This window comes from Gossypium hirsutum, chromosome D01 (assembly GCF_007990345.1).
Source record: "Gossypium hirsutum isolate 1008001.06 chromosome D01, Gossypium_hirsutum_v2.1, whole genome shotgun sequence".
NCBI lineage: Eukaryota > Viridiplantae > Streptophyta > Magnoliopsida > Malvales > Malvaceae > Gossypium > Gossypium hirsutum.
The window spans coordinates 32,494,068-32,501,738 of record NC_053437.1 but is presented as its reverse complement, the minus strand read 5'-3'; the positions used below and the strand labels follow the sequence as shown (position 1 = coordinate 32,501,738).

The following is a 7,671-nucleotide window of genomic DNA, read 5'->3' as shown; positions in this document are numbered from 1 at the left end:
ATTTTACTCACCTTTTAAGATCTATATTTTAAATTTCTACCACTTTAACCAAAATCCAAAAATTAATCAATATTTAATAATTACAAGTGAAAACTTACTAAGCTTACAATTGAATTTTAAGATCAATTTTAACCTAAATTAATTTTGCCTTAAAATTAAATCAGAATTAATATATTTTTATAAATTAACAAAGGTGCATATTCAAATTAAGTCTAAAAGATAAGAATCACAAACTTAAATCAAGAATTCACTATTACGTATTCAATTTATGTATGTCCCAGATTACTTACAAATTAATTATATACCATTATAAACTTAGGAAATGATAGATAATTATATCTCTCAAAAAAAAAAAAAAAAAGAGATAAAAGGTAATCATTTTAAGAAAGGGTTCATACAACTAATGGAAGGTAGGTGTCTGACCATTGGAAGTCAGTTCAAGCGGAAAAATAGATCAAGGACAGCAGGAGACAGTCAAGGTATCGGGAATGATTTTTTTTGTTTTTGTGGACTATGTTAGCAAGAGGCTGTCTAGAGAATACTTAAGGAACATCTTCCAAGAGTTTGAAGATGTTTACCGAAAGAAAATCCAACAATTATTATCTTACCAAGTCACAATCTTCCTACATATCAGTCGCCAACCTGTTCCCTCAACCTTGACACTTGTGGGCATGATCATTTCTCAAATATGCTTATGAAATATTAGATTTGAATCAAGGACTACGACATAAGAGAGTTGGTGGATTAGAAAGACTTTGAATCTACTGTTACGTCTAATCTTTCGTCCCTAAGCCTTGTGGTTGATGGCCATTGTAGGCTTGGTGGGCATTACTGACAACATGGTGATACCAAAAAATAATTATATCACAGCAGACCAAAATCACAATTTCATATAGTTGGTTAAGCCAACTATTCGTTTTGACCTTTTAGTTGATTGATTAAGAGAATAATATGTTTTTTAGAGTTGAGTTTTGTCTTAATTTCCTTTTTCCTCCTACTCCATAGTCTCCCTATGTTAAAACATATTATAAAGTCAAAGTTATAGTTGTTAATGACAAAAAAGGCAAAACCTTTGGTCTTTGAATCCAACCCTTCCCTCGTAAATCTATTGGATATATGTCTATTATGTCTATCCACTACTCTCTCTACCAAATTCAATAATTATTATGTTACACATTATAAAAAAAAATTATTATGTTATCAAACAAAAATAATAATATTATATATTTTAAGGAAAATCATTCATACACGATTTCGCAAATGAATTAAGGCATAATTTAAAACGACCATTCTACCAAATATCGATGTTTAATTTTATTAATCGAATTATTTTACTATCTTAAAAATTAAATATCAATTGAGATTAAACATCATATAAGGAAATTTTCTTTTCTGACGTGCTTATTCTTTTGACAAGCGGGCAATGTCATAATTGCCACATCAACATTTTTTATATTAAATTAATGTGGGTTCCATTGTTTTTTTCCAATACATATAGGGTGTAATTAGTTAAACATAGATTTTGATTTTTCATTTTTTTAAAGATATAAAAGGAAAAAAGTAATAAAAATAATAAAATTTGTTTTTTTCCCCTTAGCGCCTCCTGATATTCACACCGGTGCAAGGAAGAGGGGTTATTATTTTTTTTTTTTTTTTTGGAATATCAGTGAGGTAAGTCATTTTGACTTTGTTAGATTTATAATTTAGCCCCTATTTTAATTTAAATTGTTTATTTAAATTAGTTTTTTCCTTCATATGACATAAAAAAACAATTGCAAATAGAACTTTTGTTTTTAGAAAATCTTTAACGGTACATCTATACATGCATATAGTCAACTATTTTTTTTCATAAGTAAAATTTATGCTTTTACATTATTTAAAACTTTACTTTTAAAATTAAAAAGTATTATATATATTATTTCTAAAAAATGAAATCATTATTTAAAACATTATTTTTTAAAAATTAAAATGTATTAGATAAATATTATTTCTACAATGAAAAATGAAAAATTTATTTTTCAAATTCAAAATGGTTTAAAAATTTATTTCTAAGCTTATATAATGTGTATGTTAAGACTCTAAATCATAAATCTTTCAAGTTTTCTTCGTCATAATCAAAATATAAATTATATTCATAATATTACAATTTTATTATATTATATTTCAAAAACTTAAATATATTTTTCTAAGTTTCTTATATCTTATAATATTGTTTCATCTATAAATTTAATTAATATATTATTTAAATAATAATTTTATAAAATACACTAGTAATGATAAAAAAAACTATTAAAATAAATTTGAACCATATACTACCCAATGCTTACCAAAAGCAACAAGACAAGCTTTAAGTCTCTCAATACTTTTATCGGATCTATATTTAATCTTATACACCTATTTATTACCCAATGCTTCTTTTCCAAGAGAAAGTGTTTCCATAGACTTAGTGTCATTATCCTCTAGAGTACAAACCTCATTTTTCATAGCGTCACACCATCCTGCATCCTTCATAGCCTCTTTAAAAGATTGTAGCTCAACCCTATAGTAATAGCCGCAAGAAAATTTTGATGTTTCATAGTAAAATTATCACAATTAACATAATTCACTATAGGAAATTGTGTACCTGAGGAAGGCTTTGAAGTAGGTGAGGTGAGAGATGGTTATTTCTTTATTATGGTATGAGTAACAAAACCTCAAAGCTTCATAGATGGAAATTTCTCCCTATGCCCTCGTCCCAATTCAGGCACATCATTACCCAAAACCCTTTGTACCACTGTGTCATTGGAGGAAGAAGAAGATAACATAGGTGTTGGAGAACTCATAGAAGGTGAACTCACAGGCTGCGTAGTAGCAAGCAGAGGAATTGTCGCGGGTTGTAACACCTTTGAGTCACCCAAATATCTATAAAAATTGTGTATGCGCGCACTCCCATATGGCAAAGCAACATTGTCAGGCTCAATGGTTGCAGTATTCTCATCCAAATAGGGAAAATATCCTTAAAAAATTTTACATCAGTGGACATAAAGAACTTAGAATCCAAATCATATAATACCAACCCTTTTTGCCAAAAGGGTATCCAACAAAAACACACTTTTGACTTCGACTAGCAAACTTATTACCCTTAGAATATTGATTATAAGCAAAACATAAGCAACCAAAAACACAAAGATCATCAAACAAAAGAAGTTTACTAAATAACATTTCATAGGGTGTTTTATTGTGAAGAAGAGGTGAAAGAGTTCGATTAATGAGATGAGAAGCAGCTAACACACACTCTCCCCAAAAAGATATAGGCAGATTTCCCTAGAAACATAAAACAGAAGCTACATTTAAAATATGTTGATGTTTCCTGTCCACTCTTTCGTGTCTCGCACAAATTCGTGTCTATAGCCCGTGTATCTCATTTTTTGTAATTAAATTAAGAAATTCACTCCAGTACATACACGGTCTTAAACACGCCAATGTGTCTAGGCCGTGTGGGACAGGTCGTATGGATCACTTTATGCTGTATAACAATCAAAATCAAAAAAATTAAGTCCCAAGACTCACACGGCCCAATACACACCCGTGTGTCTAGGCCGTGTGTCGTACACGGCCATGTCTTCAAACCATGTAACTCAATATAAATTACTCCATCGTGCACACGGTCTAGGACACACCTGTATGTCCAAGCCATGTGGTTCAAATTTTATTTTATTTTATTTAAATTTAAATTTAAAATTAACATGCAATAAAATTAAAGAATTAACAAATTTTAAACACTCGGGTTGTTTCCCGAGAAGTACTTATTTAGAGTTTCAGCTCGATTTTACCTTGTATGCGCATGGTTATAGTGGTTCTCAGAGCCGAAGCTCCTTTTTCTAGTTATTAATTTTAACACCAAAATAAGGTTTGAGTCGAGTATTGTTTACCTTAAATGTGTTGAACTCAAAATGTGTTACCTCAACTGTACCATATGGAAAAATGTTCAGTACTGTAAATGGGTTTGATCCGCTTGACTCAGGCTTCGAAGGGAAAATTCGTGGATCTGATATGTCTAGCAGTACTCTGTCCCCAACCTTGAATTGGTTCGTTCTCATCATATGCACATTATGGCGTCGCTTTGTTTCTTTATTGTGTTTTTTTGGTTTCTCCTCAATATGCATTCGTCATTCATCTAGTTCATTGAGTTGCACCATTCGTTATTCATTTGTTACTCAGTTTCTGTCACCCTGATTTAAACAAGGCTCCAACAGGTTTTCGTGAGGGATTTCTTGCAAAGAACGCTGAGCCATATGATTACTAACATTAATAGAACATTTAATATCATCTTGCTCACTAGAAACTCTCACAGAGTCATATGCTTGAAGAGTTAATCTTTTCGTCACCTATACGAAACACAAGTTCACCCGTACCAACATCAATAATAGTTCTAGTAGTGGCTAAAAGGGTTGACCTAAAATCATAGTTACCTCACTATCCTTATCCATGTCTAATACAACAAAATCCACAGGGAATATGAATTTATTGATTTTCACAAGTACATCCTCAATAATACCCTAAGGATACCTAATTATTCTATCTACTAATTGAATACTCATCTTAGTGCGTTTGGGTTTCCCAAGACCAAGTTGTTTAAACATTTTATAAGGCATGACATTAATACTAGCCCCTAAATCATCCAAAACATTTTCAATACTTAAACTACCAGTGAGACAAGGAATAGTAAAACTCCCTGGATCTTTAAGTTTGTTAAGTTTGTTAGGTAGTTTGTTTTGTAGAATGGCCAAGCAAACTGCATTGAGCTCCACAGTCGATGAGTCATCTATCTTCCTTTTGTTTGTTAACTTCTCCTTTAAAAATTTTACATAATTTGCCATCTGTAAAAAAGCTTCAATAAATGGTAAGTTAATGTGTAATTTTTTTAAAAGCTTAAGAAATTTACTATATTGTTCGTTCGTGTGATATTTTTTTAATGTGTTTGGATATGTTACTTGAGGTTTGCATTCTCTAACCACTAGCTTTTGCTCTTTCTTATCTTCCTCAACCTTATTATTGTTCGCCACAACTTCTTGCCTTGGTTTCTACTTAGGTTCAACTAACCCTTCCACGTCTCGAATAGTAATTGCGTGAAGCTGCTCCCTTGTGTTAGTTTCAATATTGCTAGGCAAGCTACCTTGTGGTCTTTTCGAAACTAATTTAGCAAGCTATCCTATTTTATTTTCAAGTCCTTGAATTGATGCTTGTTGCTTTTTCAATGCTGTCTCAGTGTTTTGAAAACCAGTTTCTAACACTGAGATAAATTTTTCCAACATCTCCTCAAGGTTCGGTTTCCTCTCTTGCTGATAAGGTTGTTGAAAACTCAGATGGGGGGTTGTGTTCTTTGATTTCCTTGACCTCTCGAAGAAAAGTTAGGATGGTTCCTCCAACCTGCATTATAGTTATTACTATAAGTGTTATTTTGAGGTCTAGAATTATTACCCATATGATTGACTTGCTCATTCTCTGTGCTAGGACCGAAGGGTAAAATTCTGAATTATTCCCCACTCCATTTGTATCGCATTGCATCACTAGATTCACTTGTGCAGAAAAATATAAACTGTCAATTTTCTTATTCAATGCTTCCACTTGGTTTAATAACACGGTGACTGCATCTAGATTAAAAACATTAGCTGCTTTCATCGGTTTTGTTCTCATAACTTGCCACTGATAATTATTCATTATCATCTCCTCAATAAACTCATGAGCTACCTCAGGTGTTTTATTGTTCAATGTTCCACCAGCTGTCGCCTCAATTAACTGCCTAGTCGAGGGATTCAAACCATTGTAGAATATTTGAACTTGTAACCACAAAGATAACCCATGATGAGGGCAGCTTCTCAATAAGTCATTAAATCTCTCCCATGCATCATATAATGTCTCTAAATCGATCTAGGCAATGAAAGAGATGTCATTCCTCAACTTAGTTGTTTTAGCCGGTAGAAAGTACTTCAAGAGAAACTTCCCAGTCATTTGAACCCAAGTAGTGATGGAATCTCGTGGTAAGGAATTTAACCACTGTTTTGCCTTGTTCCTCAATGAGAAACGGAACAATCGTAAGCGAATGGCATCATCAGTGGTGCCATTAATTCTGAAAGTGTCGCAAATCTCTAAAAAATTAGCCAAATGAGTATTTAGATCTTCATCTTGGAAACCATCAAATTGGACATATTGCTGGACCACCTAAATTATGTTCAACTTCAATTTAAAATTGTTTACAGCAATGGTAGGTCTCACAATACTCGATTCGGCCCCAATCAGAGTGAGCTTGGCATAATCGTACATAGTACGAGTAATAAGATCTATAGGAGGTAGCTGAATATTCTGATTATCACCCATCTCCTCAGTAATATTGTTGTCCTCTTGTTCGTCTACTATATTCCATTGACTTTGCCTTGCTTCTTTCACCTCTTTACGATTTCTACGAGCAATACTTTCAATCTCACTATCAAAAAGCAATGGTCTCGACGTGTTTCCTCTAGCTGCCAGAAGCAAACAAAAGAAAAAGTAAAATGTAAAGATTAAATTAAAACAAAAATATAAAAATAAAATAAAATAAAAATGTCTAAATTAATAGCAATAAATTTTTCCTAATATTTCAGTCCTCGGCAATGGTGCCAAAATTTGATGTGTCACGAAACTAACTAAAAAATACGACAAAGGTAAGTGCCTCTATCGATAAATAGTATAGTTACTATGAGTAGAGATATTGTATCCACGAGGACTAAAAGTACTTGTAATTATCGTTTTCCTATTATTTAACCAACAAATTGGAGTATTGGTTTAAGCTAAAATCTACTAAATTAATTAACTAAAGAACTCAGCTGAGAATAAATCAGGAAAATAATTGAATAATAACCAAGAAGCTAAACAATACCTAGGATAGAATCCACCTAGACTTCATCTATCATTATGAATATGAATTAAATGATTTATTCACTTGGTATCTTGATACTTAGAAATCTCTAAATTATACCAATATCTCTTAGGAGAGTAAGAGCAACTGACTCTAGGTTGATTAATTGAAATTTCTTTCTAATTAAAACCCCTATTGTTACATTAACTCGATTTATGGATCCCCCTATTAGATTTGACTTTAATCTGGTAGATTTATGTCGTCCTATTTCTAAGATTGCATGCAACTCCATTCTACTCTTAAATTGGGGGTTTTCCTCCTCTGATTTAAGCACATTCAATATGCATTAATATTCAAGAAAATATTAAAACAAGATATAAGCACACATAACTAAGAACAAGAATCAAATATTTATTGCGTAGAACAGATGTCAAATAATAGAATTTGTCTTAGGGTTCATCTTCCTTAGGTATCTAGAGAATTAGTTAATAATTTTAAATAAAAACATTTGAAAGTCAGTATAACCACAAGAAATAAAGAAACTCATAAAAACTTCAAAGAAATTAAAAGGAGGTATTTAATCTTGATGGACATATGCTTCAGAGTTTGCTTCAATGGCGTTCTTCGAGTTGTTTTCTTCAATACTTTCTGATGGCTCCTTCTTCTCTCCTTCTATTCGGTATTTATAGACTTTAGAATGCTCTGAAAGTCTACAAATTGCGTTTTTCCACGTGTTTGGGATACGAGTTGCGAAATCAACACGGTCAAGCACATGGCCGTGTGTCTAGCCCATGTGG

At 32.0% G+C, this 7,671-nt stretch overlaps 1 non-coding gene across 1 annotated transcript; it reads left to right on the top strand.

Moving 5' to 3' along the window:
- Positions 1-5,836: 5,836 nt before the first annotated feature.
- Positions 5,837-5,943, top strand: LOC121214186 (small nucleolar RNA R71). The gene has a single exon (XR_005909772.1). It is a non-coding gene; the product is annotated as a small nucleolar RNA R71 (small nucleolar RNA).
- The last annotated feature ends 1,728 nt before the right edge of the window (positions 5,944-7,671 follow it).